Below are 12,536 nucleotides of genomic sequence, written 5' to 3' on the forward strand. Positions count from 1 at the left end.
AGAAACTTAACAGTACAGTCCCTCTAAGGGATGGTGTGAAAAATTAATGATTTAATATATTGAATATTTAAAGTGTTTAGAATAGTATACCTGACACTTTGTTTAAAAGTGATTGTAGGGCTTCCCTGGTGGCGCAGTGGTTGAGAATCCGCCTACCAATGCAGGGGACACGGATTCGAGCCCTGGTCTGGGAAGATCCCACATGCCGCGGAGCAACTGGGCCCGTGAGCCACAACTACTGAGCCTGCGCGTCTGGAGCCTGTGCTCCGCAACAAGAGAGGCCGCGACAGTGAGAGGCCCGCGCACCGTGATGAAGAGTGGCCCCCGCTTGCCACAACTAGAGAAAGCCCTCGTGCAGAAACGAAGACCCAACATAGCCAAAAATAAATAAGTAAAATTAAAAAAAAAAAAAATTTTAAAAAAAGTGGTTGTAATATGTAGCACTACATTTACCTTATATTCCCTATTGGTAAGTTGCATGATGTTAAGAACAAAATGAGTTGTTTTTTTTTTTTTCTTTTTATCTCCTACAGCACTTAGCAGAGTGAAACAAATACTAGACGTTCAAAAAATGACGACGTGAATTGTATTTGAGACACAGAGATCGAATGCACAAGAAAATGAATGTAGGTTAAAATGTAAACACAATTAATTTAAATAAAAAGAGTTCTTGGCATATCATTTGCATACCTTCAGTTATTGCTTTATAATTAGTTCCTAGGTGCTTTATTACTTGATCTTTTTCTTGCCCTCTCAGAGCATGTAGTTTGGTGTAATACAGGTTATATCTCTCAGAACTGCTGGCCTCCTGACAAGCTGGCTATTCAGTCTGAGTGATGAGGTTACTGCAGCAAAAACTGGGTTAAAGTACATTACTTTTCTGCTGGAGATGAAAGGCCAATAATCCCAGAAAACAGCGCACAGAAAGAGTTGGGCCAGCCAAGCACTTTGTGAAGGCTCATTTAGACCCTCCGCCGTGGGGTACTATGAAGGTGAGTGCCCTGATGCCAGGGTCGCGGGCCTGGAGGCCTGAGTGGGCAGCTGGCCTCGGTAGGAGAGACAGAGCCCGGCCGAGGCCGCTGGATGAATCATTCTCACCTCTCTAGGCAGGTGCGGGCGGCAGGACGCTTCCGCTTCGCCACGGCGCGGGCGGGACCGGGAGCGGCGGCATTCCCCGCGGAGCCCTCTCCCGGGCCGCCGCCTCCGGGCGGGCACTGACCTTGCCGTAGGCGTCCGGGCTGCCGCAGTCCCAGCGCTGCAGAGCCCGGAGCTGGTGGGGGGCGCCCACTGGCACCTGGACCCACAGCTCGTCGGGGCGGGCCGCAGAGCCCGTGTGGAGCCGCCGCCCCCCCCGCCGTCCCTCGGCGCTTCATTCCCGCGCGCGGTAGCCGACTGAGGCGCGGAGGCCGCGCGTCTAGGCGCGGGAGGGCGGGGCGGGGTGCGCGCCCCCCGGACCGCGGAGGTCGTCTCGCGCGGGCGCACGCGCCGCAGCCGCGCGGGGCGGGGAGGGTGGGTATGCTTTGGGCGCGCGCGCCGCCGCCGCTTCAGCCTGCTGCTCCGCCCGCGCCGCCTGCTCCCGGCGCTCGGCCGCAGCACGCCGACTCCGGAGCGGCCATGGGTTGCGCGGGGCCCGCGGTGTAGAGTCCGCCAGCCCCGGACCCGCATCCCGCACCCTGACAGTCCCGGTAAGCGGGGGCGGGGGCGGCGGGGACCAGGCAGGCACCGTGAGGGGCGGGTCTGCGGGCAGCGGACAGCGGACTCAGAGGTGCTGTGTGGGAGCCGCCCCGAGGGGGTCCCTGTGTAAGTGGATGAACCCCGAGTGTCCCTGCCTCTACCCCTTGGGAGAGTCCCGGAGGCGGTGTGCGGAGCCGCCCCCATGGAAGACCCCTGTGCGAGTGGAGATTCCCAGGGCTCTCTCGGCATTTGCTGCCACGGGGAGGCCCAGTGGGGAGGACGCCATCCCCAGAGAGACTGTGTACCTACGGGAGGGCAAGGGTGGTCTCTGGTGTTGTCTCAGTGGAAGACCATTCGGGAACATAGGGGAGCCTTAGGAGCCTGCACCGTCGGGACGGACCCCACAGAGGACCCGTGTATATAGGAGGACCTGAGACTGTGCCCTAGACCTGCCTGGAAGAAACCTCTGACTGGAAGGAGAGGATCCTGCCTTGGGATCCAGGCCAGGAGTCACTTCCCGTGTGCTCAAAAGTCTTTGGCTTTGCCCTCCTTCAGGGCTCAGTGTTTCCTAACTTGTATCCCTCCAGCGTGGTCGAGAGGCAGGGGTCCTGTGGGGCTGCGCCTTTGTCCATTCGTCCCCCACCCTATTAGAATTTGTATTCTCCGTGGTAGCCCAGTTGGCTCCAAGCTGAAGGCAGCAACTAATATCAGAACACAGGGTGCAAGAGAGGGGAGGACCAGTGAGGCCTCTGAAGCAAAGAAAGGAGATTTGAGCCCCTGGGCTTGACCCTCAGGAAGAAAGCAGTAAAATCAGGTAGAATAACTGACTCAGCCAGGTCCTGTAAAGAAAATCCTTTGACCGAAGGAGAAAAGGATATGTAGGATTATTGAGCACCAGTGTGCCAAGTACTAAACCAGGGATGTTTAACGTCTCATAGAGTCCTTACAACAGCCTTATGAAATTATCCCCTTTTAAACATTTGGCACTTTAGACTCAGGTTTAGCAATTTGCCCAAGGTCACAAAGCATGGAATCATGAAATCTGTTTTTCTAAGTTTATTTGGGTATCAAGGAGAGGCAGAAGCAAGAATGTTTATTTGTTAATAAATTGCATTAAGATACCAAGCACAGGGCTTTGCAATAGTATACGCTCACTAAATGTGATGATTAATTAAGTGGATGAAGACAGTTTAATTGGGGACGTGTGTGCTGCAGGAACTGATTTCCACTGAATCCCCAGATTTCAGGGTGTGGCTTCCTTCACTGGCAACCCTACTGTAATTATGCCTCTGGGTGGCTCTGCACTTAATTGGGTCTGGGAGAGGCCTCTGGGTGTGGTCTTTGACAGGACTTGCTCTGGGGATCTAGTGGAACCCTTCGGAGGATGGAGTATTCTGAGACTACCCTCCCTGCTTGCAGAATCCTTGAGGGAGAGGACAGAGAGACAGGATCACTTTTAGGAAGCATGACCCACAGTGTCTTTGTGGCCATCTGACTCCATGCACTAGCAGACATTGGTCCACAGATACCACTCAGGATACTTGCCCAGCAGTGCCTCTGCATGATGAGGAGGAGGGCAGGAAAGGCTCAGAGCCAAGGAACGTTTATTGGGAGTCCGTCGTCTGGGGAATGCAAAGGGTCTGTGCCTGACATAGTGATGCACCCTCATCTCACCCTCTGGGCTGTGGTAGCTTTCATGCCACCTGAATCCCAAGGGTGTGAATTTGGAACCAAGGATAGACTCTGGTTTCTTGTCCATAAATGGAGTGGTGAGGGAGCTAAGCAGTGGAATTCACCAGAGTATTCTGGAAGAGTTTTCCTGTTCCCCTTCCTTTCTCCTTCCACATAGCCAAACCTAGTGACATCCTCCCTTAACAGAAGTGGGTTCCCTGGGCTCCTGGGGTTACATAGTGAGAAGGGAGATCAGGCTTGTGAGAAAACAGAAAAACCTGGGTGTGGCATCTCATGCACAGCTCAGTGGAACAAACTCTGACAAAGGCTGATATTGGTTAAGCACCTCCCCATTAGAGAATTGTTTATATCCCCTTTCAGTTCAAACCCCTCTCATCAGTTTAACACACCAAAATAAACAGGGATATATATCTTTTTTAAGAAAATCAGAGCAAGCCTGCAAATATGATCTTTGCTCCGATTCAGAGATTTGTCACTGGGTTTTATTCCTAAACTGGTCTTTTTACTGAGGGCTCTTGGTATCACACCCACTCATGACCCTGGAAAAATTGCTAGATGGCTCCAGGTGCTCCCCAAATATTGGACCTTGGATATCACTTCTTTGATGTCCAGCATTGGGTAAACATTAAGATTACAAAACCCTAAGAATACTGACTGTCTCCTCTAATCACAACGTGAGTCTGCAAATCAAATCATTCCACAGTGGGTATGAAGGATGTCACCAGGTGGCCTTAATCTTCTTTTAAAAAAAAAGCTCTCTCTAAAGAGAAAAGGGGAGAGCATGGCTCACACAATTTCACTTGAGTGTACACAAATGAGTCTGGATTTTTTAGCCTTTAATCTTCCTCATCATCTCTGACCACATTCTTATGGTTTTCTTCCTCCTACATTTGCCATCTTTAGACAATGCTTCCTCTTCCTCAGACACATAAATAGTAGGACCTACCCCTGCCCATTTCTCATACTCCTTGTATTTTTTCCAGTACACCTGTTCCTAAGTGGATCATATTTATACAAAAAGTTTCCTTTCTTTTTAGCTATAGAATCTATTATCTTCCAGTCCCACATGCTTTTCTCCAGCAGTGCTCTTGGTTTCTGCTATCTTCATTTCCCAAATTGCTTTATTCATTTCTAATGGGAATATCATTATCCACTCCAACCCCTCAATCTTAATGACCAAGTTCTGACAGAAATGCTTACCAGCTTTTGACCAAGAAACCAAGACCATCAGTGTCCAGCTGGAGACATGACTATTTTTTCTATTATAACATCCCCCTTCATCCTTCCTCCCCTTCCAGCAATCCACTCAGAGACCCATATACATTTACTAAGTGCTACCCACTTGTCAGGCACTATGCTAGATAAATATGAGAGTTCCTTGCCCTTGAGGTGTTCACACAGGATCAGTCTGCATTTCTCTAACCATTTACTATAAAAAGTAAGAAAAAAGAAGTACAGCTTTACAGAGTATCTATAGGAATCATCATACACTATGCCTTTTCCCAGGCATCACTGAAGCACCACTGCTGTTCTGTGCCTCCTCTGGCAGCCACATCCTTAGCCCCCGTGCCATTGCCCTGCCAGAATTACTTCCGCCCATATACTTTGAATGAACTGGCCACTCTTGGCTCTCTATGATAATAATGACAGTACCTTATATTTGGATAATATGTGACAATTTACAAGCCCTCTTACATGATCTCATTTGGTTTTCAGAAATGTTTCATCTTAACTGTGGTCTTCTTACTAAAACAACAGTGTGTTGGTTGGCTGGCTGGTTTTCTCTCCTTTTTTTTGTTTTGTTTCATTTTGTTTTGTTTTGTTTTTTGAGCCTCCTAATCAGGGTTACGGGTCTCCAGAGGGAAAGCCCCGATTTACTACAGCCTCTACCTACTAGCTCTTAGGCTATGAAGAGGAGATTCCTGTTGGGTCCAAAGGCCAAGCAATGCACTCACTGGTCAACCCTGGGACTTATCAGGGCTGTCCTGCTACCTGGCCTCAGAAAATCCAATTCTCTGTGTTTTCTTTCCTCCCTGAAATCTAAATACATATTCCCTTCTAGACAAATAGTTTAAGCATACTATCTCAAACCAGTTCTTTGGGCTGATTCTTATGTGAAGGCAGGTTTCTTTGCCTATTTGTATCTAACACCCGGCTGGCTTCATACCATCTAAGCCATGATGGAGTTTCCGTATAGCTCCATGCCTTGGCATGTGCTTTTATCTCTTCCTGGAATGCCTTTTTTTTCCTATCCACTGGGGTAACTCCCACTCATATTTCAAAATTTAGCTCAAGCAACACTTTTTTTTTTAATCCTACACTTATGCCCCCTACACACGCACATACTCACACTGCTTTCTCACAGGCTGAGTGAGGTTCCATGTGTTCAATCTACCAACAGTTACTAAGCGCCTAATTTGTGCCTAACACATAGTAGGCTGCACTCAGCAAATATTTGTAGAATCAACAAATAAGTCATGATAATTAAGGTGTAATGAGTGCATTAAATGGGGCCGAATCTGTGCTTCAGGGCCCCATCTGTGCTTCAGGGCCCCAGAGCAGAGAACAGGGAGTGTCTCTCCATCTTTCTGAAAAGCTCTGCTTGCTAAGTGCAATTACACCAGCCAATCACTGATGGTGTGCTATTCCTTAACTGTTGCTCTGCTTCTGTGGGAAGCCTGCACTGTAGCTTCTCACGAAGACCCATCCCAGGCCCCTAGAGGCTAAAGATCATGCCATAATTTTGTCCTCATGTTTATTAGAGCTTTTGGGCTTTCAGTAAATATTAAACAACAGCAGCACCTCCCTCACGCCTCATTCTCTTGAGCTGAGTCCAGGAAGACATTTTAACTCAATCTTCAGCCCTTCTTCTCCTTGGAAATCCCGGAAGAGTCCTGTGCAGTCAGGGGTGACTGTGTCTTCCTGGGCTGACTGAAGCCAGTGCCGCTGCACTGGATAAACAGAGGAGACTGGAAGAAGACAGGGAGGTATCAGTTAGACCCCTTTAGACATGAAAACTATAAGTAGCCCATAGGCTACTGCCAGGCAACAGAATGGCTGACTAGAAACAGGCTCCAGGGGCACTGTGGTGAGGCAATGGATTCCTAAAGCAGGACCCAGATACTGGAGATCATCCAGACTATTTCGGGCTTGAATTCCTCAAAGACGAGCAGAGGGTAAGGGGACTCTTTGATAATTTTTGTTTAAAGTCTCTAGATTGATGTTGATGTGCACAGTGAACTTAGGGTCTGTGCTGTGCATTCTGTATTTTGTAGACCCTGGTTCTGCTGGTTTTCCATACCCTTATGGCTAATCACCTTCTGTGTTAGGTATGTGGCTTCCTTGAGGCTCTCAGACAACCTTTTAGGCACATGCTATACCTGGAGCCAATTGTCAACCACCTTGAAGTTTTTCACCCTTATTTGCAGATGCTGCTCATCTCATGCTAAATTTCTCCAGCCCAAACCCAGGAGGGAGGAGATACACTTTTAAGTTTACTGCACATGCCCTCAGGGCAGCTGCCCTCCTGTGGGCCAGTTCACAGTGCCCCCAGGACACAGCATAGATGCAGGGGACTGTTGACTTTGGTAATATTAGTCTCTCTTTTTTTATAATTGTGGTTGTGGAAACTGGCCAAATTCTAAAATTCTGTAGCTCTCTCCTGTGGTCAAAGAAATCACCCATAACTACTGTATGGTTACCTGTTCTCATCCCTGCTATCCCTGAATCAGCAGATAGGGTCCCCTCTGGGGAAGCAGAGTAGATGGGATGAAATGAGCAGGTGACTGTATAGTTTCTAGAATTGAGTTCTGAAGATTTGGTCTGATCAGTCTCTCTGGCCAACTTTGAGGAAGAGAAAAGGTACTGACACCATGATCTCAAACTTTTTATGTTGCCTAGTTATCTCTGCAACATTCATTGAACCAAGATTTATAGAACACATACTCTGTGGAAGGCAGTGGGAACCATCTAGATTCTTCTCCTTCTCAATCTCAGTGAAAAACTGGGATTCCTTTTTCCATCTGCTCAACCCACTCTGGTTGTTTTCCCCTGTCTCCCAGCTCAGAAGTTTTCTTTGCCTTGTTCCTGCCTAGGGAAGCCTTCATAACCTCCAAACAATCACTTTTAGTTGCTTTTGAGCCTTTTTCAAACAGCTGCCATTCCCATACCAAGAATCAGATGAAAGCAAGTAAATGTGCTTTACATTTAGCACGCCCAATGAGGAGACTCCTGCCTGTTGAGAGGCTCCTCACAGCCAGAAGTCTTTATAGAGAGCTTTGGAAGAGGTTCCCTAGCTGCCTTCCTTTTCCTTATTTTGCCACCAGCTCCTGCTGTGGAGCAGCCCCTCCTCCTCTTACTCCCACCACTTTGCCCTTATAAATCATCCCACTGCGTTGTAAGCATGTGCTCTGCAGAGAATGGGTGTGTCTTGCACGCACACATTTCAAGCTGCCCACGTATGTCTTACTGCCTGACAAATTCATTTAGACAGACTCCTCTTCTCTGAAGAAAGGCTCTGGTTGTCATCTGTTTTCATTTCCTCCAGATCGTAGAGTCAGACAGCCCTGTTCTACCTCATGTCCCTCTTATTCACCACCACCTGCTCCTGCTCCCATGAGGTTTTTTTCCAAGCCTTCCCTAGGTTCTACAAATCCTCTGACAGTCACATCATTCTTGGGACAATGTCTTTTTATGCCTCTTTCATCCTTGTTAGGGAGGCAGAAAACCCTAGTTCCACCCATCAGCCAAAGGAGTAATCATTAGATATAATTTGTGGCATCTTCGCAACTTGATTTCCTTTTAACTCACTCTTCTTCCTAGGACTCCTTCCAGCACAGGAGAGGCCAGGTTTTTCTCACCAGGCATTTGTTTTTACTCCTCACTAATCAGGACCACTTGTTTCTCTAGACATTAGAACTGATTTTGTTAATTTCTCAAACACCCCAGGTGCACATCGTGGATATTTCAGCATACTTGCTTTTAATCAAGGTGTCTTTTGCATATAGTTCCAACCCTCTCCATTAAGCATTAAGGGGTTTTAGCCTCACTCTTAAAGCCTAATTCTGTTGTGTCCTCACAGTTTACTCTCAAAATCAAAGCCATGTGATGAAAATGACTTGGGGTCTTGTTTGGATTTTGATACCTTCTTTTTAATGGCTCTGCTCTACATTTTCTGCCCTTATGGGCATAAAGTGGCCTAGAAAACTGGAGGGAATAGCAGTACTCCAAGATCCTGTGGTCAGGACTAGAAAGTAGTTTTTTATTGGTTTTTATGTTTGTTTGTTTGATTGTTTTGCTGGTGGATGTTATCTTCAGTCTTCATTGAAATTCCTTTGAGGATAAACTCCAAATCCACTGCAGTGACATCATTAACAGTTGAGTAGCTTAATAGTGATTCTTGGTATCCTTACAGAGAGTAGTGGTTGTGCAGGACTGCAGTGTGTTGGGATATGCTTGTGGTTAGTTTGCCGATACACTATTAATGTGTCAGGTCACTTACAGAGTAACCCTCCTAATTGGCTGGCCTTTGTTCAAAACTCTTATTACATTATCTGAAAAAGCCAATAAGAACCAAATGCATACCATTGATTTTCCTCCAATGAATCATTCTTGAAAAAGTGAATTTCATATGGTTATTCCAGGTCTCCAAATAAGTGTTTATCAACCTTTTTTTTAACCCATGCCTTCTTGCTGATAAGCATTAATGTTGGGACTTCCCTGGTGGTGCAGTGGTAAGGAATCCGCCTGCCAATGCAGGAGACACAGGTCCAATCCCTGGTCCGGGAAGATCCCACATGCCACGGAGCAACTAAGCCCGTGCACCACAACTACTGAGCCTGCGCTCTAGAGCCCGCCAGCCAGAACTACTGAGCCCACGTGCCACAACTACCGAAGCCCACATGCCCTAGAGCACGAGAAGCCCGCGCACTGCGACTAAGAGTAGCCCCCACTTGCCACAGCTAGAGAGAGCCCGCGCACAGCAACAAAGACCCAGCGCAGCCAAAAAAATAAATAAAATTTTAAAAAATTTTTTTTAAATTAATGTCTTATGACTGCTCCCTAAAACTTGACCTACAACTTCTGGGAGGGGGCTGCCCCCAACGATTTGGAAAGCTGGCACCTTCTGTATCTCCCACAGGAACCAGGAGGATACTGTCAAGCTCTGCTGTTTTGTTGTCCATGTTACGAAGAAAAAAGTAATGGCTTTTGATATTTGCTTTCCAAATATAAATATATTATAATTTATATGCTTTTTCAATCCACTATTTCTTCCCTCCTCCTGGAGTTCTAATATATAAACCCCTACATGCCCCAGGATCCAGCCAATGTGAGTCATTGCTCTGATCTTTATGTTCGTATTGGATTAAACCAGTTTTTTCTCTTTACTTTTATAGCATGAATATATCACAAGTTATCCAATAATTCTCCTACTAAGGTTATTTCCACCTTTTTATCACTGTGAAAAATGCTTTGATAGGGACTTCCCTGGTGGCGCAGTGGTTAAGAATCCGCCTGCCAACACAGGAGACACGGGTTCGAGCCCTGGTCCAGGAAGACCCCACACGCTGAGGAGCAACTAAGCCCGTGCGCCACAACTACTGAGCCTGCGCTCTAGAGCCCGCGAGCCACAACTACTGAGCCTGCGTGCCTAGAGCCCGTGCTCTGCAACAAGAGAAGCCACCGCAATGAGAAGTCTGCACACCGCAACAAAGAGTAGCCCCCACTCGCCACAACTAGAGAAAGCCTGTGCGCAGCAACGAAGACCCAACGCAGCCAAAAATAAATAAATAATAAAAAAATTTTTTAATGCTTTGATAAATATTCTTTTAAATATGCCCACAGGTAGAGGATCAAACTCTTGTATGTAGTACGGTTTTCTTCATTCAAAAGTATATTAGTATCAGTCCAGATCTGCTAGACCTTCCAACCACACAGACTCTTAGGACAAGCTTGAGAATTCAATTCTTGCATCACTCCAGTCAAGGGGAAAGCATACCTTATACCCCACAATGTTATCCTTGTCTTTCAGAGGTAACTATCTTTAAATCAAAAGACAAAAGCATAGTTCTCTAATCAAAAATGTATAGTGATTCTAAGGCTGTGTTTTTCAAATTGCCAGTCCGGACCCATTACACAGTCACCAAATCATTTTTTTACAATCTTTTTTTTATGTGGACGATTTTTTAAAAATATTTATTTATTTATTTGGCTGCACCGGATCTTAGTTGCAGCATGTGGGATCTTTTAGTTGCAGCACTTGGGATCTTCGTTGCGGCATGCTGGCTCTTAGTTGCGGCATGTGGGATCTAGTTCCCTGACCAGGGATCAAACCCGGGCCCCCTGCATTGGGAGCGCAGAGTCTTAACCAGTGGACCACGAGGGAAGTCCCTGATGTGGACCATTTTTAAAGTCTTTATTGAATTTGTTACAGTATTGCTTCTGTTTTATGTTTTGGTTTTTTGGCCATGAGGCACATGGGATCTTAGCTCCCCGACCAGGGATCAAACCTACACCCCCCACATTAGAAGGCAAAGTCTTAACAAATGGACCACCAGGGAAGTCCCTCATCAAATCATTTTAGAGAGTCACTATCATGATTGTTTTAATGAACTAGGATAGAGAGGATAGAAAATATCTGGGAGCATCACATGTAGTAAAATTAGGATTCTTTCACAAAACTTTGGGTTCAGTTATAGGTCTATGAACATGTGTTTATAATTTTGTGTGTACAGGGTCACATCATAAACTATACTTCTTACTATGGGTCACAGTCAAAAAATGTGAAAAACATACCACAGAAAGTTTTCTGAGGAAAACACTGTGGCCTTGGAAATAGTAATTGATCATGAGGAAGGTTTGCAGTGAAGAGCTGGGTGTTAGTTTTGCATTCTCCTTCTTGATGTGGTGTGCCTGTTCCTCTTGCTGTAAGTTGGGGACCTGCTTTTCCACCTAACTGTAGAGCACAGCCAGTATGCATAAGCCATGTGGGCAGTGTCTGCAGACTGCAGGCCCGGCCTCTTCAAGAACCCCCTGGGTCCACAGCCTCAGCAAAAGCTCTAACATACACACACTCCCTTCTCCACCCCTAGCCCCACCACCACCCAAGGCTGGATACCCTCATTAGGTCACATGGACTTTTAAAAGAATATGGAAAAGAAGCATTCTAAATGCTTGACTACATATTCCAAGCATACGCATTAACAGATAGAGAACTGAAGCCCAAAGCAGTAAAATAACGTGTCCTGGGTCACAACAGATCCAGAACTAAAACAAGTCACCAGGTTGCCTCTGTGACTTTTTAAATTATATAATTAATGTACAACGTAGGAAAATTAGAAAAAAACAGATTAACAAAAATATGATAAAACGTGCATTCTTACAAAATTAGATAATAACGAGCATTTCTGTAACTTGCATTTTTCATAAATATGTTCATATATTTTGAACATTTTTCCACATTAATAAATTTACTTTTACCTTAATGTTTTACATATTGTTCATTCTTCCATTGTACCATAATTTAACCATTCCCCTATTGTCCCATATTTGTTTGCAACTGAGGAAAAGAATGAGTTTTTAATCATCTTAAACAATTTCCTAATTTGATCAGTAAATCTTTCCTTGAACTTCCCTGGTGGCGCAGTGGTTAAGAATCCGCCTGCCGGTGCAGGCGACATGGGTTCGAGCCCTGGTCCGGGAAGATCCCACATGCCGCAGAGCAACTAAGCCCGTGCACCACAACTATTGAGCCTGCACTCTACAGCCCACGAGCCACAACTACTGAGCCTGCATGCCACAACTACAGAAGCCCGTGGGCCTAGAGCCCGTGCTCCACACCAAGAGAAGCCACCGCAATGAGAAGCCAGCGCAGCGCAAGGAAGAGTAGCCCCCGCTCGCCACAACTAGCAAAAGCCCATGCATAGCAACGAAGACCCAACGCAGCAGTAAATAAATAAATGAATCTTTCCTCAATAAATCTCCTTTGCCACCATCCTGTAAATGACAGTCACTTACTCAAAGCAAATATTCTTTTTTTTTTTTTTTAATAATTCTTTATTTATTTATTTATTTTTGGCCGTGTTGGGTCTTCGTTTCTGTACGAGGGCTTTCTCCAGTTGCGGCAAGCGGGGGGGCCACTCTTCATCGCAGTGCGCGGGCCTCTCACTATC

At 46.3% G+C, this 12,536-nt stretch overlaps 1 protein-coding gene across 3 annotated transcripts in view; it reads left to right on the plus strand.

Moving 5' to 3' along the window:
• Positions 1 to 904: 904 nt before the first annotated feature.
• The window catches only part of PHF24 (PHD finger protein 24), a 29,760-nt gene continuing 18,128 nt past the window's right edge, over positions 905 to 12,536 (plus strand). For 2 of the 3 annotated variants that reach the window (XM_036855255.1, XM_036855257.1), the window contains exon 1: positions 1,554 to 1,685. The gene's annotated coding sequence lies outside the window, so the exon portion shown is untranslated. Of the gene's footprint in view, positions 993 to 1,553; positions 1,686 to 12,536 lie in introns of those variants that run through there. The other variant, XM_036855256.1, reaches the window with a different exon arrangement.

Source organism: Balaenoptera musculus, chromosome 6 (genome assembly GCF_009873245.2).
Source record: "Balaenoptera musculus isolate JJ_BM4_2016_0621 chromosome 6, mBalMus1.pri.v3, whole genome shotgun sequence".
Classification (NCBI taxonomy): domain Eukaryota; kingdom Metazoa; phylum Chordata; class Mammalia; order Artiodactyla; family Balaenopteridae; genus Balaenoptera; species Balaenoptera musculus.